Source organism: Pelophylax lessonae (genome assembly GCF_965119305.1).
Source record: "Pelophylax lessonae genome assembly, chromosome: 13".
In the NCBI taxonomy this organism is placed as follows: Eukaryota; Metazoa; Chordata; class Amphibia; order Anura; family Ranidae; genus Pelophylax; species Pelophylax lessonae.
Genome location: NC_138780.1, coordinates 145,104,832 through 145,129,051, shown reverse-complemented (window position 1 = coordinate 145,129,051; position 24,220 = coordinate 145,104,832).

Genomic DNA, 24,220 nt, shown 5'->3' with positions numbered 1-24,220 from the left:
TAAAACATATGCAACAAAAGTTAGTTTCTTAATAAGTTTAGGCTCATATGTATTCTGCTACGTATACTACATACATAAGCATATATATGAATTGGTTGCCACAAAAGTTATAGCATCTACAAACTATGGGACATCTATTTTTTTTACTAGTAATGGTGGCGATCAGCAACTTATGGCGGGGCTGCGATATTGCAGCAGACAAATTGGACACTAACATTTGACACTTTTTGGGGACCAGTGACCCTAATACAATGATTAGTGTTAAAAGTATGCACTGTCCTTTTGATGTGGGCAGGGAAGGGGTTAAAATCAGAGGGTTAACTGTGTGCCTAGCCCGTGCTTTCTTACTGGGGGGAGGGGTGCTTTGACTAGCAGAAGGCATGGATTCATGTTCCTGCTTTGCAGGAACACAGGATCAATACCTTTCCCTTCTGACAGAATGGTGATCTACCTTGTTTACATAAGTAGACTGCTGTTCTGCCTGTATAACGAATGATTGTCGGGTGACGGGAAACATAGTCTTCAGTACCTGCTGCTGGGCTCCCGCTGAGAGTGATCACGTCGGGAGCGGGTCGCCAGTAGCCCACGCACCCCAGACCCGGAAGTGTCAGATTATGTTCTAGATACGTGATCTGGCACAGTGCAGCGGCTCTGCCGCAGTATACAGTGGATATAAAAATTCTACATACCCCTGTTAAAATGTCAGGTTTCTGTGATGTAATAAAATGAGACAAAGATAAATTGTTTCAGAACTTTTTTCACCTTAAACGTGACATAGGAACTACAACTCAGTTGAACAGCAAACTGAAATCTTTTAGGTGGAAGGAAGTGTGGCAATATTTCCAGGCCTGGGGCCTGAGGTGGGTCTGCCATCGGTACCGGTATCACTCCCAACACATTTAAGCTGTGAACCCAGGTGTGAGAACTGAGACAATGACCATTCTGGCATCTTTGGTTTGTTTGTTTATTGTATTTAGGGGATGGGAGAAGGGAATGAGTGGGATACTCCTTTGGCTCAACTAGGTACACTTTGGGACACTTAAGAAAAATGCCTGTTGGCGCTGTCTTGACGCCAGCTGAATGCCGACCAGCACTTCTGATACCTATAGATACTGTAGTACTGAAACTGTGCTGGAACCTCAAATTTAAGGCTCCATGTACACGGGACGGTAAAAAAAAGTCCCTTGAAATGCTGGAATTTTTAGGACGTTTAAAATGTCCGTTGTGTCGTGTTTGCACCCGCGTTTAGCAGGCGTTTGCGATTTAAAAATCATTCCCCTTTAAAATGGAAAAACGCGAGCGCTAAACGCGGGTCATCATGTTTTTGCGTTTGAAACGCCGGGAAACACACATTCGACCGCAAATACCGTATTTTCTGGCATATAAGACGACTGGGCGTATAAGACAACCCCCCTAATTTTCAAGTTAAAACATAGGTTTTGGGCTATACTCGCCGTATAAGTCTACCCCCCTTCTGAAGCAAGGCAACACCATTGAAAAACATCAGATTTCTCATAGATCTCTAAGGTACCCCAAGTACTGTAATACATCTAATCTCTCATAATACTTAGGTTACCTTGGAGATATTATACTCAGCGTATAAGACGACCCTCCATTTTTGGGTGATTTTTTTGAGGTTCAAAAGTAGTCTTATACGCTAGAAAATACAGTAATTGCTTTCCAAAAAACGTCCCTGAACTCAACTGCCTGCAAATGATTGTAAACGACCCTGTGTACATGGACAGATAAGATAACATAGAGGTGGGTTCAGGGGCTTCTGAAAAAAACGCCCAACTGCTCCTAAACGGCCGTTTACAAGTTGCAGTGTACATGGACCCTAACTCGGAAGATCCAGGACTGTAGAACACTTGACTCCTGACACGGCTTTAGCTAAAAAGTCACTGAACAGCTCCCTCCAGCCCTACATTGGCTGAGGTAGCTCTGTATAGATACTTGTGCTGCTCAAACTCTTAACTTTGTACACTTCCCACTGTACACTGACTCTTCAGGGCCCAAACTACAAGTGCCCCCTTTCACATTTCAGGGTCCTCTACCTAGGTACCCCCTCTAATACTTCCCCAGAACCTTCTCCGGAGTGGTCCCCTCTAACACTAGGCAGACCCCCAGGGGCAGTCCACAGTACTCACGACCTTTGTAGGCTTTCCTGGAACTGGACCCCTCTCTTTCTCTCCGCTGGTTCTCAGCACACCGGATCCCCTCTGCAGCTCAGCTTCACACTCTCTGGATTCCCAGGCCACTACCTGGGACATCCGCTTCCTCTGACAGGAGGAGAGACAGCCATACTCTGCTTCCCGCCAAAGACGCTGGGTCATGCGCTCCCTTCAAACTTATACCCACTCCCAGAATCCTCTGCGGCAGAATCTGCCTTCTGGGGTAGTTACAAGCCTGACTGAGCCACTGATTGGGTTTCCTCCACTGCCCTATGAGAATCCTCTCACAGAGCCAGTGGGGAGACTCCCCTCTCAGAAACCTCACCTGGGAGACATGACAGTCCAGCTGAAATCATGGCCCTGCTGTTAAGCAGCCAAGGCCCACTATACTTTACCTAGCACCTACCTGTAGGGTGCTACAGAAGTAAAAATAAAAAACTAAAATAATATGGTTCCATAAGTGTGCACACCCTTAAACTAATGCTTTGTTAAAGCACCTTTTGATTTTTATTATAGCGCTTTCAATCAATAGATTTTCAATCTGATTCTGGGCTCTGGCAGGGCCTTTCCAAAACTGTAATCTTCTTCTGGTGTAGCCATTCCTTTGTTGATATGGATGTATGCTTTGGGTCGTTGTCATGCTGAAAGATGAAGTTCCTCTTGGTGTTCAGCTTTCTAGCAGAAGCCTGAAGTTTTTGTGCCAATATTGACTGGTGTTTGGAACGGTTAAGCCCTGTACACACGTACCGATCGTCGGCCGAACGATCGGCCGTCTTTTGTCCAGGGCTGTCGTGTCTGTTGAAAACTGCAAAAGACTGCACACGAATTTTGTCGGCCAACAACAGCCGACTGCAGAAGTGATGTCATGTGATGGTTAACTTTCCTTGTCTTTTTTTCTTTTCTGAGCATGCCCAGTCTTGCTAATCTGCTGTCTGTCGGCCGAAATCTGTACTGACTGGCGAACAATCGGCCGTTCTGGTGTTGGCCAACAAAAAGTTTAATGCCTGCACGATTCTTTTCGGCCGAAAGTGCGCTGACGGCTGTCGGAAGCCTCATACTAACAAGCCTACGATCGGTCGTCGGCCGAATATTTACGGCCGACAATCGGTACGTGTGTACGGGGCTTTAATATTTCCCTCTGTCCCAGCTGAAGAAAAACAGCCCCAAAGCATGATGTTGCCACCACCATGCTTCACTGTGGGTATGGTGTTCTTTTGGTGATGTGCAGTGTTGTTTTTATGCCAAACATATCTTTTGGAATTATGTCCAAAAAGTCGTTCAACCTTGGTTTCATCAGACCCTAACACATTTTCCCGCATGCTTTTGTGACACTTCAGATGTGTTTTTTGCACCATTTAGTCGGGCTTGGATGTTTTTTATCGTAAGAAAAAGCTTCCATCTTGCCACTCTACCCCATAGCCCAGACATATGAAGAATACGGGAGATTGTTGTCTTGTCACATGTACCACACAGCCAGTACGTGCAAGAGATTCCTGCAGCTCCTTATGGTTGCTGTAGGCCTCTTGGCAGCCTCCCATTTTCCTCTCGTCTTTTCATCAATTTTGGAGGAACGTTCAGTTCTTGGTAATGTCACTGTTCTGCCATATTTTCTCAACTTGATGATGACTGTCTTCACTGTGTTCCATGATATATCTAATGCCTTAGAAATTCTTTTTTTACCCTTCTCCTGACTGATACCTTTTAACAATGAGATCCTTCTGATGCATTGGACGCTGTAGACCATGGCTTTTGCTGTAGGATGCGACTAAAGCCCCGTACACATGTACCGATCGTCGGCCGAACGATTGGCCGTCTTTTGTCCCCGGGCTGTCGTGTCCGCTGAAAAGTGCAAAAGACTGCACACGAATTTTGTCGGCCAACAGCCGACTGCAGAAGTGATGTCATGTGATGGTTAACTTTCCCTGTGTTTTTTCTTTTCTGAGCATGCCCAGTCTTGCAAATCTGCTGTCTGTCGGCCGAATTCTGTACTGACTGGCGAACAATCGGCCGTTCTGGTGTCGGCATACAAAAATTTTAATGCTTGCACGACAGATTCTGTTTGGCTGAAAGTGCGCTGTTGGCTGTTGGAAGCATCATACTAACAAGCCGAAAATCGGCCGATCGGTCGTCGGCCGAATCTTTTCGGCCGACAATCTGCACGTGTGTACGGGCCTTAAGGCTGGCCATACACTATACAATTTTCTTGTTAAATTTCTTTTCGCTCTACCTTCAACTATGTAGTGCAGGGCCTGCCTGATTCTATACAAATTGAAAGTGTTTAAGTTTTACCTCATATCCTATAGTTTAGGAAAATCTAATAGAAAATTGATCAAGAAAATTATATTATGTATGGCTAGCCTAAGAAAATGTCAGGGAAGACCTACAGCTGAACCTTATTTAGGGTGAAACAGAGGCACTTTAAATGATAGCAGGAGTGTACTGACTCCTATTTCACATGAGTTAGAATGTGATTGCTAAATTCTGACCATAGCTACATCCCCAGTGAAAGGAGGCTAGTTTTTTATTTTTACTTCCCCTTCACCCCCTAAAAGATTTCAGTTTGTTTTTCAATTGAGTTGTACAGTTCATAGGTCACATTAAAGGTGGAAAAAGTTCTGAAATTTTTTCTTTGTCTCATTTTTGTACATCACAGAAACCTGACATTTTAAGGCTCCATGTACACGGGACGTTAGAAAAAACGCCCTGCAAAGCTATTTCTGACGCCGGGAAAAAGCAGCTGTTAAACGTGCTTTCAGTAGCTTTTTCCATTTGTGTTATTGCACGTTTGGCCACGTTGCTTTTAGCAGCGTTTTTCTGCCTCCATTCAAAATCAATGGTTCCCTATGGGAGCCTATTGATTTGAATGGAAGTCGCACCACAAGTCGGATCCGACTTGCGGCGCGACCTGCACTGTGAGAATCTTGAGGGGGAACTCCACGCCAAAATGGGAAAAAAAACTGCGTGGGGGTCCCCCACAGGTTCCAAACCAGGCCCTTCGGGTCCGGTATGGAATTTTAGGGTAGCCCCACACCGAAAAAACGGCGTGGGGTCCCCCCAAAATACATACCAGACCCTTATCCGAGCATGCAGCCCGGCAGGCCAGGAAAGGGGAGGGGACGAGCGAGCGGCCCCACCCCCCTGGACCACACCAGGTCACATACCCTCAACATGGGGGGGGTGTTGGTGCTTTGGGGCAGGGGGAGCTCTGCACCCCCCACCTCAAAGCACCTTGCCCCCATAATGATGAGGACAAGGGCCTCATCCCCACAACCCTGGCCGGTGGTTGTGGGGGTCTGCGGGCAGGGGGCTCATCAGAATCTGGAAGCCTCCTTTAACAAGGGGGCCCCCCAGATCCGGGACCCCCTCCCTATGTGAATGGGTATGGGGTACACTGTACCCCTACTCATTCACCACATAAAAGGCAGTGTATGGAAATAACGACAGGAGACGTTTTGGAAAGTTTATTAAAAATCTTCATCCGGCTCTTCTTGTCTTCTCCTCTCCGGGGTCTTCTGCTCTTTTGCTGTCCGCTCTTCTTGTGTTCTCCTCTCCGGGGTCTTCTGCTCTTTTGCTGTCCGCCCTTCTTGTGCTCTCCTCTCCGGGGTCTTCTGCTCTTTTGCTGTCCGCTATTCTGCTGTCCGCTCCTCTCTTCTTTTCTTCTCCTCTCCGGTCTTCTGCTCTTTTGCTGTCGGCTCTTCTTCTTCCTCCGGTCCTCCTCCGACGACGTCTCCGGTGATTATGCCGGTCTCTGCAGCTTATTATATAGCCATTAGGGGCGTGGCCCCCGATGACGTCATCGGTAGGCTCCGCCCCCTCATGTCACAGATGATGTCACAAGCTGCAATTTGCTTGTGATGCCACGCTGGACACTACTTCCCTATTGGGTCACTTGTCGTTTTCGGCGGTGGTCATGAGACACATACTCTGGCTGAAGTGTTGGTCTGCGGATCAGGCTTCTAAGGTGGCCTTAACGGACCTCCCCTTGGGGGACCGTCTGGCATTATTAAAGGTGTTACGGGGGGTAAGAGTACCTTTCTCCCGAAGGCTTCCAAGGGTAGGGATCCTCGCCGTAGGTGGGGTCCGTTCTTTTCGGCTCAAATAAAGTATTTCCGTTCCACGGGGGCAGCCGATAAGGCAAAGCCCTTCAAGGCTCCCTCGGGTGGTTCCAAGCGTCCCTGGTCTGGGAAACAGAAGTCCGGTTCCGCCAGGCCTGCCGATAAGGCCTCCTCGGCCTGACGGTGCGCCCTCATCTGGGGTGGGGGGACGCCTTTGCCAGTTCTCTGACTCGTGGCTGGCCCGGATCCCAGACAAATGGGTCCAGGAGGTGCTGCGATCCGGATACAAGATCGAGTTTCGATCCGTTCCTCCGGTCAGGTTTTTCCCTTCCAATGTCCGCCTATCCCCTGATCGCTTGCGAGCACTCTATGGGGCAGTGCAGGACTTGCTACAACAAGGAGTGATATTGTCTGTTCCACATGCGGAACATTTTCACAGGTTTTATTCCAACCTGTTCACGGTTCCCAAGAAGGAGGGCAAGGTGCTTCCGATCCTGGACCTAAAGGCAATGAATGTGTTCGCGCGTGCTCAAAAGTTCAAGATGGAAACTATTCACACAATGGTGGCCTCCCTAAATCAGGGGGACTTCCTGGCTTCCATGAACATCAAGGATGCCTTCCTTCACATTCCAATCTGTGCCGCTCACCAACATTTTTGCCGTAGAAGAGGATCACTATCAGGTTGTGGTGTTACCCTTTGGTCTCGCCTCCGCTCCTCGGGTCTTCACAAAGGTGTTGGCCCCGGTCCTGGCGCTGTTACTGCAGCAGGGGAAATCAGTCCTGGGTTACCTGGACGATCTGATTCTCTGTGCAGAGTCTCCAGCATTACTGATGGAATAGAAGGGGATTGCGATACTAGGTCACCTGGATGATCTGCTTCTGCGTGCAGAGTCTTCCTTGGCTGTAGAAGCCGACTTGGTTGTTACGGTATGAACTCTGCAGGAGTTCGGGTGGACACAGAATTTTCAGAAATCGGCACTGTCTCCATCCACAAAGCTGGACTACTTGGGTCTGATGCTGGATTCAGCGTCAGCCCGGATATTTCTCCCTCAGTCAAAACTTTTGAAGCTACAGGATGCTGTTTGGCTCCTGTTGTCCCACCATCGATCTGGGAAAATCTTTTCTTCCCCTGTATTGGACTGTATTCACCACAGATAAAACAAGCCTTTAGTATCACTTTAAAAGCTAGATTCACACCTACTGTTTTTTTGTGAGCGTGTGTTTGCATGTTTTTTTTGTGTGTATTTTCACAATACATACAGATGGCAGTTCAAAAATTTCAAATTTAGCTCATGTACTTTTTTTGGCATTGAGCTTTGCACATTTTTTAAATTAAGTTTAGACATGTTTGTCATGCGTTTTGATGGGTGCAAAAATGCATGTCTGCTTGTCCCACTTTGGGTGCCACTAACACTGATTGGCACTGCAAGCGCAGCACGTATTTTTGGTCATTCCATGAATGCACGCAAAAACTCATAGTTTTGCACACGCTCGGGTGTGAATGCAGTCAAATAGAACTATGAACTCCTACAGACATTCACCCAGTATTTGTCTTCACAAGCTGAGATGTGCTCCGCTGCTCAGGGCCAACAAGTAAACAATAATGCAAGAATTTCCCCCCCTATGCCTTCATTCATTCTGTGCATGCGCCGCTGCCAGATGAATTACTCATTCAGGGCTGACACGTAATTATCACTAGAGTGTATTCAGCAGGGCAGACACCTCTGGCCACACTTTGTTCACATGTGGGCCCTGAGTGGCGGCCGCTAATAGCACATACATTTATATGCCTCCTCCAGTGTTAAAGACAGTCCAAATGCAGTACTGTAGATGCAGCTTTTTCTTTCTTATTTTTTTTTTTTTTTTGCACAGGTGAACACACCTACAGAGGTGTATGGGCCCATAGCATAACATACAGCTGCATTCAGTTCTGTATACATGATATGGATCTGAGTATAGTGTATCTTGCTCTCGCTAGAGAAAACAAGAGGCAGGATGGTGGCCTAGAATGTACTGAATTGCAAACTCTGACAATGTTTTGTCAAACTCCTCCTGCTATACAGCCATATGCCCTTAAAGATAAGAGCAATTTACAAGAGTATGTGCATCACTAAAGCCATCTATAGATGGTTCAAATCTCGGCCAGTTCAGCAGGAGACGGATGAAATTCTATCCATATATGGGCAGGCTGAATGTACCCAAATTGATCAACTTGGGTACAACCAGCCTGCTGGATTGTACATGTGATTATTGCAAGCAGCTGTTATAGCTGCTAGTAATAATCACTGTCTTCTCCCGGCAGTGACAGCTTCCCCCGCCTCCGCCTCACCCTGTCTGTGTTGATGGGGGAATGGAGCAAATTCCTTTTATGCAACCCATAGTTGCAAGAAAGAAATTTGTCCGTTTATGGCCGGCCTTGGAATGCTGACAGGTAAAACTGTTTATATACAATATAACCACTTGTTCAGACTGCCTAATCACTCTATGCTGTGACTGACCTATACAGGTGTATAAAGGAGCCACTGGGATTCTCTTGGGCTTGGTATAACATTCAGCTAAGTGGAGAAGATATACTGCATAAAATGAAAGTAGACCCTTTTAGAGATAGATGTGTTATGGAGCTCTGGTGAGTGAGTTATCTATGTGGGGCATGGTCTGCTCACGGATTATCACGTGGACATGCACGGATTGTTTTCTGGAGCATTTATATAGTGAACTTTCATTGACTTGCATTATCACCAATTGGTGTATCACAAAGGCACAGGCTGTTTTAGTTTTGTTTTTTTGTAAATGTATCGCACATATTCGTTTGCTTTTTGAGAGATTTGGGGAAAAACGTGTATATTGATTGAAACTATTTATGAACACAGCTTAATTTTTTATGCATTATTGTTTACTTATGATTTACAGTACTTAGTAGTGCAGCTTTCTAGCGCTTATATTGTTTATATGTATGTGCACTAGAGGTAAAACATTGTAATAGCTGCAACTGGGATGTTTGGATTATTATTTTTTCACATGGCGCTGGTGTTTTTTTTTTTTGTATAAAAGTGTTTATATATCTGTCTGCAGTGGGTCTCTTATAATTTTTCATTCACGATTTCATTCACGATTTCATGGTATGTTTCATACTTCTCTATTTTCTCTGAGGCCTGGTTCACACTAGTGCGATTTTGGATGCAAATTGATTTGCACAGAATCGCATGACAATGGAAATCACATTGTTTCAATGGTGGTCATTCACATCAATGCAATACAGCACGGTGTGATTTCAGAAATGGGTTCTGTCTTACTTTGGTGCGATTTTTGGCCCCACAGAATATGCCAACCTTTTTGTTAGCAAATCCAAAATGCAACCAAGTCATATTACTGTACATAATCACACTGAAAATCGAATACAGTTCGCAGCCACGGTAGTGTGAATCTAGCTTGAGTGGAGAAGAGAGACCGGATTGATAAGTATGAATAAGTCCCAAACCATGAAATCTGCTTCCACGTGCTCTGTTACAAGCGATATGAAATGATGGAAAAAGGCAACATTTGTATTAATATTTTCGTTCTATGTGTTACCAGGGAGCAAGAAATACCTGATAGTTCAGGTAGGAAACAGAACATGCTACAAGCTTCCGACTGCAGGTTAAGCTACCATCAATACATGTTCCCATTGAGAACACTAACTTGGATAGTGTTTCATTAAGCAGGATTCCCTGTGCCATGTAGAACTTTCTAAACCACATGTTTAGACAACCTAGTATACAATAGAGATTTATTGGGATCTTAGACCAATTATTTTGGTTCAATGGCTGAGCTGCTAGATTTTCCTTTAAGCGTATTGCTAAGGGACTTGTCCACAGCATGGACAATTCGTGGATGAATCAGCAACTGATTCTATTTAATGCCTGAGTTAGCCTGAACAAGTAGATGTTGGTACTTAGAACCTACTTTTATACTAGGCATAATCACTTCAGATGCAGGATTTTTATTTTTAAACAGTCTAGCTTCACAAACAACTTTGAATTGTGGAAACATCAATGGTTAATTCAAATCTGTTCATTTTTGAAAGTATATCTCACTATTTGACATTTGCCAAGTATGCTTTCCATGTCCGTTTTGTATTTTAAGGTGGCTTACTTTATTTTCAATATTTCCATATTTTAAGAATTGCAGTTGAAAATGAATGAGATGGACTTGAGCACCTTTGACAAGCTCCTGTTAGAAGCAGGTATGAAGGATACATTGTATTTGTTTAATATCAGCTTCAGATATTACTGTTTCAATATGTGAATGCATTCTTTAGTTTTTCAGAGTGAACAAGAATCTCAGAAAAAGGAAAATACTAAAGAACATACCCAGCGTAAGTCTAAAACATTATTAACTAAAGTATACTGAAGTGAGAGTGAAATATGAATACCCATAGGTTGCAAGGAACTACATTGTCAAATGCTAAAGACTGTTCTTTGATGTTTTTTATGGAGTATGAATATGTACATTTCTGCTTTCAACATATTTAGTGTATAGACCTTTGTACTTATAATATGTAACTGGTTAGTGACACATAAAGAAACATAATTATTTAATACTTATGCTAAAAAGCTTGAATACATAGGAAAAAACTATTCAGCAACACAACATTATTTTCGTGATGCAAAAACAAAATGTTTCTGCTTTTAAAGTTTTGGACACTGATTTATCATGTGACTAGGACTCATGTCTTGATTGAATAAAGAAAATATTTTGTCATCCTAAAGCCACCTTTTTTTTTACTGCAAATACAGTAGTTAGAGCAGAGCTGTCTTAACTAATCATTTCTCTTTCGTTCATTGACGGACACAGTTCCTGATTCTTCTTAACTATTGGGTTATATTGCCCCTTACAGGAGTAGGACACTAGGCAGAAAAAAAACTTGACTACGCCTATGAGCAGTCCCAGGAGGTATACACCCACACTCAGCACTCAGTTTTTTTTTTCTGCCTAGTCAGGAGTAAGGACCTAGTTCCTTGCTGGGATCTCTGGTCCTGGTAATTTTTTCCTTTTAAATTAAATTGATTTTTTCCTATCTTTGTAATCTTCTATCAACCGTCAGACTGGGCGACGGACTGGATCATCTTAATCCAAAGTGTCCCCCCAGTCTGGTCAGTGAGCATACGCAGGCCTCAGCTCCATGCTAGGTCGGTTGCGACATAGCCCCACTGTATGGGGGCTGGCTTGCGAAAAACATCTCACAAGGGCGCATACAACCTGGCCTCGGCCTGAGTCGCAGCGTTCCTCCAGGCCAACAGCCACCCACATTCCATTGGAGCATTGGTCTGTCGAGCGTTGCCCACCATGTTCCTGGTATGGTAAGTAGCTGTCCCCTCTCTACCCCTGGAGGGTTTTTTTTAAGTGGATGTGGGCCCCCCACTCCCCTCCCCCCTGGGTGAGTTTATGAGCTGACTTCTGCCAGATGCTTTTAAGGGGGGCTTGTTGGAGTTGCTTCTGACCGGGTTTTTTCTGGTGCACAATGGGGGTTGAGCAGGGTTCCCCTGCTAACCTGAGGGTTGGTGACAAGGGCAGGGATGTCCTCTGGGCTCCCTGCTGCAGTTGTTAGGCTGGGAATGGTTTTTGCATCCCCAGATCCGCGCCTCACATGGCCAGATCTGGCCCCAAATTTAGGTCGCGGCTTTGTGGCCTTCTGGTCCGAAGCTATGTGGGGCAGCCCCAGTGAGGGTGGCTGAAGCCACTACCCTCTGTTTGGGCATCTGCCCTCCACTCTGCTGACCCTGGGTGGTCAGCTCCTCTGAGGCTCATGCCCAGGTGGCTGGACATCCACAAAAATTTAGGCTGCGGCTTGCGGCCTACTAGGCCATGCGGCTGATGCTGATTGTGTCACAATGTGAAATTTTAAATATGGCGGGGATGCTGCATCATAGGTGCCGGTCCCTTTTTGGCACCACATGTCCTCCACTGAGGCAGGGGTGTATCCCTTTCCCGCTTACTTTGACAACATTGTCGCATAACAGTGGGGTTGTCCAAAATGCACTCTAGTGGTCCCCAAGCGTTTTGCTATGCGGTAACTTTATAAGGATTCCCTGCTTAAAAAGTGGACGGTCCCACATATGTAGTGGACTCGCCGGCTTCCAGATTAAATAAAGCTACCTTAATTCTGGTTGAGGAGTTCTTGGCCTTTAAAGATTCGGTTGATAGGAGAGCGGAGGCTCTGGCCCGCCATATGCGTCCCTACATCTGGGGGATTTTCTTGCTTCTATCGCAATCAAGGATGCCTACCTTCACATTCCAATATGTACCAGTCACCACGCTTCCTGTTGCGGGAATTTTTTCCTGCTGTTTTACCACCCCTCATGTTTTAACACTGGATTGGGAGGTCCCAATGGGTAAGAAGAATCAGGAGCTGTGTCCTTTTATGAACGAAAGAGAAAATGGGATTTTTTACTTTCCGTAAAATCCATTTCTCTGATGGTCATTGACGGACACAGCACCCACCCCTCTGTGGCATTGGCTTTCTTCTGACACTGCTTGTAACAAAACTGAATGCCTATAGCTGAGTGAGGGTGTATACCCCCTGGGACTGCCCATAAGTGTAGTCCAGTGTTTTTCCTGCCTAGTGTCCTACTCCTGTAGTGGGCAGTATATCCCAATGGTTAAGAAGTATCAGGAGTTGTGTCCGTCAATGAACATCAGAGAAATGGATTTCATGGTAAGTCAAAAATCCATTTTCTTTTTTTTTCTTTCAGCCTTTAACACATAGTAGAGAATGTATGATCTGTCTGCCTTAAATGAGCACCAGCAACACATTTAACTTACTATGGTGATGGGTAATCCAAATATTTTGCAGGAATACCAAGTGCCCATATCATGCGTGACACAACAGCTGTGGCAGTGTAAGAACTGTATATATACAGATAAGGTCCAAAATCAAATATTTAAGCCTCGTACACCCTACTAGTTTATTTTTTTTAAAAACTGACAGCTCAGGTCGGAGCCAGATGCTAGTATAGTGATCTCCTCTGCTGTATTATTGTGTTTTGACAGGGGGACAGCCAGAACACTCCAGTCAGTGCTCTCAGCCAATTGCTGAGAGCGTTGACTGGAAGCGGGGTGGCAGACCTTTTTCAGAATTACCCTTTGACAGAAGCCGGCCACATAGTGGGAGATTTACTATACTGGTGCACTCAGAATCTGGTGCAGCTGTGTATGGTAGCCAATCAGCTTCTAACTTCAGCTTGTTTAATAAGGCCTCATACACTGAGGGCGTTTTTCCTGCCGGTTTTAGGGGCTTCTGTTTTTTTTTTTTTTTTTTTTTTTTTTTTACAGCTTAAAAACACCTCTCTATGTTATTATGTGTCTGCATACATAGGCCTTTAGGAGCTGTAAGTGGAATAGGTGTTTTCAAGCTGCAAAAAGAACCCAGGGCCAGCGTGTTCTGGAGCAGCAGCGTCACAGCTGTAAAAAAGCTGACGCAGCTAAACGTGTGTTAATGCTGTACACCGCGTTATGCCGTGTTTTCTTTTTTGACATGTAAAAATCAATGGTTCGCTATGAGAGGCATCGTAACTGGTCCGACATGTGTCGGTCTGACTTTGAAAAAGGTTCCTGCATTACTTTGGTCTGACTTGATTGAATGGAAGTTGCATCCAAGTCGGATCATCAAAAAAAAAAAAAAACAATGGCGTGGGGTCCTCCTCCCTAGATCTATACCAGGCCCTTTGAGTCTGGCATGGACCTTTAATAAAGGACTTGACTAGTGCTGCAACGATGCATCGACGTAATCGATTACGTCGACATGCGTGAAAGGCGTTGACGCGTCACACTCATCTCGTGTGTAATGGCGGCTTCAGCTCCTGGGAATGGAGAAAGTTCCAGTCTACCACACAAAGCTAGACCACGATCATCAAAAGTATGGGAATTCTTTAAATAGAGGCCAGATAAAATGGTCCTTTGCAAAACCGAAATGGCGTACCACGGCAGCACAACTGCAATGCACAAGCACCTCAGAAGAAAACATCCTGGCGCTCTCCGACCTCAAAAGTACGAGCCATCTTTGTAAGTAGTACTATATTTATTATTACATACAATTAATAAATATATGCTAGGTAATAATTACGGATACATCATTTATTGGTGCATGCACAGGAGTACCCGTTTGTTGCTGCTTTGCTTTAAGCTTTGTAGTGGCCAGCTCACGTTTTTTGAAATGTTCCACAAGGCACTTTGCAGCCCTCAGTGTCTTGCTGATCTGGGGATCCCTCAGGGCATGCACACCTGAGAGAAGAGATGCCATGCTTTTCTTCCAAAATACACAGAGCAGCGACCACATTTGCACTGCAGCGTTATGCAACTACAACATTGGCCATGGATATCTCAAACTGCTCAGCTTCTTTTTCTACTAGAAGAAATACAATTAATATTGTAATCAAAGTAATCATATTAAACATAATTATTAATCACATTCAGTTCATTTAAAAATATGCATATTTACTACCCTCTTTGAAACACAGTACAATACATTATTGTTAGCATTGAGCATTCATAGATTTCATGTTTAAATTGGATCCTAATGTTATTAAGTATTATTATTATTATTATTGTGTTTGATTTTTCTCAGGAAGAGGCAAAGCTGTGTACAAGATTTCTTCTTTCATAAAAAGGATGTCACTGTTTGCACACCCCAAATGGCCATTACACTTACCAATAGCATACTCAACATGATTGTAAAAGATATGAGACCTCTTTCTATTGTAGACGGTTAAGGATTTTGTGAGATGATCAACACGTTTTACCCAGGATACACACTTCCCTCCAGGTCCCATTTCACTAAGCTGATGGAGAAGAAATATGAGGAGAATTTTGAAAGCTTGAAAGCGTCACTCAAAGATGTGAAATTAAAAATAGCTCTCACCACAGACGCATGGACCAGTATTGCCACAGAGGCATACTTGGGTGTCTCATGCCACTTCATTAATGAAGACTGGAAGCTTACATCATACAATCTGACCACTATGCCACTTGAAGATCGGCACACAGCTGAAAACATTGCTAACTGGGTGGAAAAAGCAGCTCAGAATTTTGATATATCCATGGCCAATGTAATTGTAGTTGTTCATGATAATGCTGCAAATGTAATCGCTGCTCTGTGTATTTTGGAAGAAAAGCATGGCATCTCTTCTCTCAGGTGTGCTGGTCATACATTGCAGTTAGTTGTCAACCATTCCCTGAGGGATCCCCAGATCAGCAAGACACTGAGGGCTGCAAAGTGCCTTGTGGAACATTTTAAAAAAAGTGAGCTGGCCACTACAAAGCTTAAAGCAAAGCAACAACAAATAGGTACCTCTGATCATGCACTAATAAATGATGTATCCATAAGATGGAACAGTACTTTACACATGATCAGCCGCCTGCTTGGACAGAGATGGCCTGTGACTGCAACACTTTCCGATCCTGATGTCACACCAAGAGGAAAGTGCTTCCTGGATTTAAAACATGCTCAGTGGAGCTTACTTGAGGAAGTGGAACAAGTCCTGAAGCCTTTCAAGTGTGCTACTGTTTTCTTGGGTGGAGAGTCCTATGTGACTGGTTCCGCTCTACCTCCTCTGGTAAAAGGCCTCCAGAAATCAATACAGAGCACAATTTTCAAGACAGCAGCAGTCAAGGCTTTCCAAAATGTTGCTGCACAGGAGATGACCTCAAGATGGGAGTGGGAAACTAAATGCAGAGATGATGGTGTAGAAAATATATGTCTTATTGCAGCAGCCCTGGACCCCAGATTCCGCAAACTAAAATTCCTGCCAGCAGAGGATAGTTTAAAAGTTCACCTCAAGGTCCAAGCTCTTGCTCTTGAAGAGAAAATAAGATATGAGGACGAGCAAACACATCAATATCAATGTGAGGAACAGGTTTTTCTTTTCTTTAGGGCATCAGGCATGAATAATTAATGCCATATAAATTCTGCCTAACACTTTACAAAAGATGCATTCTGAAGGCATTATGTGGTTTAAAGTAGTAACCTTACTACTTTAAACCATATAATGCCTTCAAAATGCATCTTTTGCAAAGTGTTAGGCAGAATTTATATGGCATTTTGAAGCTTCTGCTTCTGAATTAATGGCATTATTCGTGCCTGATGCTAAAGTGTTGTTTACATTTTATTTTTGGCACTTTATTTTTGTATACTGTAAAAACTTCAACCACATTGAAGTATTTTTTGGAAAAAATGTAATAAAAGTTGAAATATTATATTAGAAGTTGTACTTATCATTTTTTGTAAAGTTATTCAAAGGATTAATTAGCTAATCAAAAAAAGAACACAAGATTAAGCAAAAAAATAAAATAAAAATAATCGTTAGAGTAGTCGACTAATCGAAAAAATAATCGCTAGATTAGTCTAGAGTAAAAATAATCGTTAGTTGCAGCTCTAGACTTGACAAAAACCGTCTCTTGTTTTTTGTAAAACGCCGCTTTTTTTTTTGGGTGTATAGATAGGGGTACAATGTACCCCAAACTCATTTACATAGGGTGGCGGGATCCAGGGGCCCCCTTTCTTAACCACTTCTGGACCGGATGGATTTGTCCCCTTCCTGACCAGGCCATATTTTGCGATTCTGCACTGCGTTATTTTAACGGACAATTGCGCGGTCGTGCCACGCTGTACCTAAACAAAATTGATGTCCTTTTTTTCCCACAAATAGAGCTTTCTTTTGGTGGTATTTGATCACCTGTGTGATTTTTATTTTTTGCGCTATAAACAAAAAAAGAGCAACAATTCTGAAAAAAAAAAAACAATACTTTTCACATTTTGCTATATCACACCCCCCCCCCCAAAAAAAATGTAAAAATCTAAATTTTTTAACATTTTATGCCAATTTTGTTTTCTGCTACATATTTTAGGTAAAAAAATCCTCAATAAGTGTATTTTGATTGGTTTGCGCAAAAGTTATTGTGTCTACTAACTACGGGAAAGATTTGTCATTTTTATTGTTTTCTTTTTTTTTTACCAGTAATGGCGGCGATCTGTGTTTTTTTTTTTTTTTTGCGGGACTGCCACATTGCGGCGAACAGATCTGACCCCTGACTGACATTTCTGACACTTTTGGGGGGACCAGTGACATTACTACAGTAATCAGTGCTAAAAATATGCACTGTTACTGTAATAATGAGGTATTAAGGAAAGTGCGCTGATTCAAATCAAGTGTGCTGCTACCTTAGAGTGAATATGAATAATGTGTAAGGAAAAATCAGGTGTGCTAACCCAAATATGTGCAATACAACATTCAAAATAATGTATAAGTGGGTTCAACAATAAAACAAAAATTGTGGAAATAATATCCAAATGGGTGAAATGCAAATCACAAACTCAATCTAGTGAAACCCCCAGTGAACATCAATAATTAATGTCCAAAACACTGATGAAACAGTCCATGAAGTGATATTAAAAATCCGTGCTGCAAACACTGAATAAAATCTGGAGGTGCAAGACTTGTGATAGGATAGTATCCCGCCACCAGCTTAGCCTCTTACCAGAGAATGGAAATTGAAGGGCATGTATATTTATTAAACAAGCAAAAAATTGGGGGAGCAAACCCTGAACATGTATATCTAAAGCCGGTGCAGCTATGGACCAAGCAACATGTATATTAAAAAAGAATAGCGCAACCATGCAAAAGAAATGACTATTAAATATGGAGACAATCCATAAATAAAAATGGGGGTTTAGTCCCACCATATGGCCATATCGTGCTCAAGCCCACCACTGCGTCAAAGTACCCCATTATCAGTGGGTCCTACACTATTCATAGAAAAGGGGTGAATCCAGCCTCTCCAACCCTTGGAGACAACACTCCTTGCTGGGATGGATGTGCTAATGCACTACAAAGGACTCCTCCTATATCTACTTGATGGTGGACTCTGATAGAGTACAGGTGTGTGTGGGGGTGGGATGCTCTACCTCAGAAGTCTGGTCAGACCGAATACATAATAAACAAGCAAAAAATTGGGGGAGCAAACCCTGAACATGTATATCTAAAGCCGGTGCAGCTATGGACCAAGCAACATGTATATTAAAAAAAGAATAGCGCAACCATGCAAAAGAAATGACTATTAAAAAAAGGAGACAATCCATAAATAAAAATGGGGGTTTAGTCCCACCATATGGCCATATCGTGCTCAAGCCCACCACTGCGTCAAAGTACCCCATGTATATTTATCACTGCTCCAGAGGGTCATGCAGCTGCAGAGAGATTCCCAGACACTCAGGTGACACTCTTTCACACACGTAGTGCCTAAACTCTTACCGGACAAAGCCAAAAAGTGAGCCTGGAACTTTCATATGAGATGGTCCTGTGAGGAATCGCTGGGCGCTGGATGGCTGCTGTAACCTCCGGTGTCTGATACAGCTTCACCCCCTGACAATCCGGGCTCGGCGGCGCGCTCTGCTCTTTGTCTCAGGACAAAGCCGCTAAAGTTTCCCTCCCTGTAATAATGACACTGGCAGGGAAGGGCTTAACACTGTGGGTGATCAAGGGGCGTGGCTTGTGAAATGACCATAGAGACCTGTGTTCCTATATAGAAGGATCACAGGGGCTCTATGATCATTCCAGGGAGAAGAACAGTCAGCTGACCGTTCTTCTCTCTCAGCGGGGAATGATCGCGGGTGTAAGGCGGCAATCGTAGCCGCCTGTCTGCTACATCGGCTTCCCCGCTGACGAGCGGGGGCGGGAGTGCGCCACTGGCAGCGTGCGCTCGCCCCCCTAGCCTCCTGCGCACAACCGACGTATAGCTAGGTCGGTTTGCCCAGGAGAGGCTGCCTGACGCAGTATAACTGCGGCGGGCGGTCCTAAAGCGGTTAAAGGGGGTTTCCAGGTTCCGATAAGCCCCCTGCCCGCAGACCCCCACAACCACTGCCCAGGGTTGTTGGGAGGATGCCCAAGGAGGCCGAAGGGTCTGGTAGTCTGGTATAGTTTTTGGGGGAGACCCCACAGCGTTTATTTATTTTTAAATTTTGCCATGGTGTTCCCGTTAGCGCACAAGTCGGATCAGTAAGATGGTGAGCCAACTTGGATGCGACTTCTATTCGAATCAGTGGGCTGAAATCATAGTTACATAGTGCCCTAGTTGGACCAAAGTAGTGCAGGAACCTTTTTCAAAGTTAGACTGACAAAAGTCAAATCAGTTAAGACAGCTCTCATAAGGTAACACTGATTTTTGACATGTCATGTGACTTGTGATTTTGTAGTAATTGGATTGGAGAGGCCAGAGAATGTGCATTAATGCAAATGCAAAAAGCTTCTAAAAGTGAGTTTTACAGCCACTTTTTCCTGGCGTCGGTACTGGCTTTGCAGCTCGTTTTTTTTTTTTTAATGCCATGTGTGCATGAGGCCTTAAGCTTTGACAATATAACCTGTAAAGTTAGCCCATTTTTTTTTTTGTATAACGCGAAAGATGTCACGCCAAGCAAATAGATCCCTAACATGTTACGGTCTAAAATTGCACACACTCGTGGAATGGCGACAAACTACAGTACTTTAAAAATCTCCATAGGCAACGCTTTAACTCCTAAACTGGTAACCATTTAAACATTTTACAGAGGTTGCTGGAAGTATTGCTCTCGCTCTGATGATCGCGGCAATACCTCACATGTGTGATCTGAATACTGTTTAACTTTGCGGGCCCAACTTACATATGCGTTTTCTTTGATGCGTGAGCACACGGGGACGCTTTAAAATTATTTTTTTCCTATTTTAATTTTGATTATTTATTCCCCGCTCCTTATAACGGCCAAGCAGCTTCTGAGCTGCATTGGTTGTTATCACAAGATAGCTGACCGCCTCTGAAAAACGGTAGTGGGGTGATGCCTTTAGCTGCAGGAATCACTCTTGTACAACCACTTCTTCAAGCAGACATACAGGTACGTCGGTTTGCGGGAAGTGGTTATTCATTGTTCCTGTTTTTTGTAATTTGTTTAAAAGATTAAACTGGTCATTAATTTGTGCATTTATTTACAGGTTGCATTGCCAAATCATTACAAGAAAAGCAACGGATCTTTGAATTACAAAAAGATATTGGCTTATGTGATAAAACTATATTGGATTTGCAAAAATACAATACAGAAAACAATGAAAGTATTACTAGGTAAATGTGATTAATAATAAGTGTAACTAACAGAGTTACTGCACAGACAAATAACTGCAAACTGCAGGAAAGGATCAGTTAATCCAGAACTGGTTTTCCAGTGTTTGCCAGATTCTGGAGTGTTACTTTATTTGCTTGTTAGCTCCAGGCTCCCCCAAAAAATTAAAATTAGCTACAACTACTGTAGCTGCTGACTTTTTTCAATATAAGGACACTTACATGTCCAGGAATCCAGCAATGTCTTCTCCCGAGTCGATTCTTCAATCGGATTGGTGTGCAGGCATGGGCATCTTAAGTAAGAGAAACTGGCAGTGAAGCCTTGCAGCTTCACATCCGGTCTCCTACTGCACATGCGCGAGCTGCGCTGCGGCTTGTGAATGGTCCCACAGAAGGCTGCGGGGGAAAAAAAGGGGGGCAAACTACCAGCTCAGATTGTCACTGTGCATCTGACCGAAAGTGGGAGCAGGTAACTGTCAAAACCAGGTACCCGCTTCCCCCCCAAAAAGTGCCAAATGTGGCATTGGATGGGAGGAGGATGCAAACATGTGGAACTTCCCCTTGTGGGTGAAGTTCCACTTTAAGTAAAATCTGTAGCCATTATTTGGGGGATCTTTCCGCTGTTTTTATTATATTATGAGGAATGTAACAGGAATGGGAAAATGATATGTTGCAGCATGGGGTGTGATCTTAAGTGGTTGTAAACCCTCTCCTATACCAAGTGAAGTGAACAGCCTGAGATGATACACAGACATGAAACAAAACTCCCTACATAGGTTTGTGAATCTGCTGTCTTTCCCTTTCTACGTTCTTCAGAAAGTGCAGATCCTGTTAGAAATCTTGTTTCCTCATTCAGCAGTGGAGATGGGCTCTGGTGTGTTTGAGATCGTAGTCCCAACTCACCTGCCGGATCCTGCCAGGAAACTGACACTGCACACTGCTAATCATAGGCAGTGAGACATTTCCTGGTCCGCTGCTGCACAGGCTGGGAAATGTCTCTGCCTGTAATTGGCAGCATACAGTGTCAGCTTCCTGGTGGGATCGGGCAGGTGGGATTGGAGTAGTATCCCAAACACATCAGAGCCCATTTCTATTCAGCAGTAGGTGTGAAGTCTAGGCTTACACTGTGTGAGAGCTGATTGAAGAAAAGGGACCCCCCTCCACAAGGCTGAGGAACGAAGGAATATGCAGAGCTGTACACTGAATAGACAAGCTCTCTGCTAATCTACCTCTAACCTTCCTCCCTGGCACAAATTCTTAGCTGCTCTTATTTAGTGTGTCGGAGAACTTGTCAGAATTGACTCATGCTGATAACAGAGGAACGAAGCAGCAAAAAGATACAGCACTTAGAGGTTTGGAGAGAGATAAGTAAACACTACAGATATATGTGCTTAGGTCAAATGTCATGAATGGGGTTTACAACCACTTTAAGGTGGGCAGATATAGTTGCTGTGAGATATGCCATTGCAACTCCTAAAGAATTTAACAAGCCATGGGTGCACTGATTCTTTTATATATTTTAAATGCATTAGATATATTTCTGATCAGTGTTGCTTAAAAAAACATGTCTTTTTTTTTTCCCATTAGAAAAAAATATATCATCTTTATGGCATTGCTAGGCCCAGACAGTCCCTGCAGCTACCACCCCCTTGTTTTACTGGTGGCACGGTACTTGAAGATTATTTGTATTTATGGTCATTGCAAGGTTGTAAAATGGAGGTCCTTTCATTTAGGCCTCCAGCATAGAAGAGACCAGAGGAATTACTTCAAAGACTTCCTCTGCAGCTTTGCAGTATGTGGTATATTGCAGAGCCACATAATGCAGAATCGCATAGGAAGTCCTGGAATATTTCCCTACAGCTTTTCTTGGACCATACACTGATACCAAGGTCTATGTGGGTGGCAAATCATGCAGCAACATTACCACTATGTTTGGTCACTTCAGGGCTGACGGCGTGGAAAATCTTTACTGTGCTTACAGCTACATTTGCCATAAAGGGTGCTCAAAATGGTCTAGGGGTTTTACAACCCTAGCAACCCCCCTGGTTTATGGCATTGTAAAAAAAATACCCCATTCCTCCATGTTTAGACTGTTCTAACACTGCTCTAAAACAGTTAGAACAAGAAGGCCTTTACTTATTGGTTCTTCACCACAACTCCAGAAAATGAGGTGTTTTTCTTTTATAAGAGGGTCTGTATAAGGGGACATTGAAATCAATATTGTATGACTCCAACCAACTTTACATCTGGATACAATACCTGACATGCATGGCGCAATTGCTGTTTACATAAGACACCAGACCAATGCTTGCTCGCCTTAGCGTGCAAACATGGGGCGACAGGGGTGCTTGAATTTTTTTTTTTAATTATTTATTTTGATTCTTTATTTTATATTGACAGCTTCCCTTCTTTTTTTTTTTTCTTTTTTTTATCATTTTTATTATCACAGGGAATTTAACTATCCCCTATGATAGGAATAAGTAGGGACCGGTACTCTTTTTTTTTTTTTTCAGGAAATTGGGGTCTATTGGACTCTAGATCTTAAAGCATCTGACCCTTAAAGCATCTGACCACACCAAGATAAGATGCTTTCCCAATGGTGCTGTTTATAGCTGGTAAAACCGAAGTCCTGAAATACTCGTAGCTTCCGGTATCCTAGGCCAAATAGATGATTGGAGCCATTCTGGTTTCCAATCAGCTCTATGGTCAGCTGAGCGAACCACTGGCTGCAGTCTCGGGTTACCCGGTGGGACAGGAGAGCCCGAGAAAACCATGGAAAGCGGTGGGGGGAGGGGGGAAGAGTCCCACTGCTTGTAAAAGCAGTCTGCTAGGATTGATTCTACATAAAATCTGGCCACTGGCTGTAAAGAATGATAGAAAGTGTGTGGTATGCCCACCATTAGACCTCCCAGCAACCACCCACTTCTAATGATGGGCATACATGCAATGTTTTTTTATTTTTTGGACTGAGGGAAAAAAATAACATAGCAGATTCCTCCATTCGCATTGATCAATGTGGATGAAGAAATCCTTGCCAAGAAAAGTGTTAAAAAATATATGGCGACGCATAGGGGAGATCCACCCGCTATGCTTCGCCATATATGTTCTTTTTTTTTTTTTTTTAACTGCGGTGGTGAAATCACCTCCTACACTGCTACAATCATGATTACCTATATGGTGAGAGCAAACACTGTTGTTGTCCGAATAAACAAATCCGTGCTACAGTTGATGGGCATACCTGCAAAGCAAGCAATGGTGGACAATAAAACACAGTAACAATAAAACATTACAGTACAACAGTAAAAGTAGAAAAGTAGACTAAGAACAGAAAATTAACTCAATAAAACGACAACTGTTGTTGGCTTTTTAATTTTTAAATTTTTTTATTTTTACTTCTTTTTTGTAACTGTAAAAAAATCATTAATTATGTATACGCTGTTGTCAGAATAAACAAATCAGTGATGCAGCTGATGGGCGTACCTGCAAAGCAAACAATGGTTAACAAAACACAGTGTGACAGGAAGTCAGGTAAATCTGTGGATGTAGCCACAGACAGGAGATACATTTCCACCTGGTTTAGAAAATTCACCAATTACTATAGGGTATCGGCTGCAGAGATAGCCAGAATGGCTTAAGGAAGTTGAAAGGCCTTCAGCTGTTCGGAATGAGGAAGTTAAGGCCTCTATAATTTGTCCAAAGGAAGTCTATTGATTGCTGCCTCCTGACGCTGTGTGGGCATGGGGAGAGGAGGACAGTCAGATGTGTGCCCCCTGAAAGCTGTGTGAGCATGGGGAAGACCTCCTGAAGCGATGTGCGCTGAGGAGGGTAACAAGTGTGAAGACTACTCGAGGTGAGGTCTTGGATCGTTTCTATGTG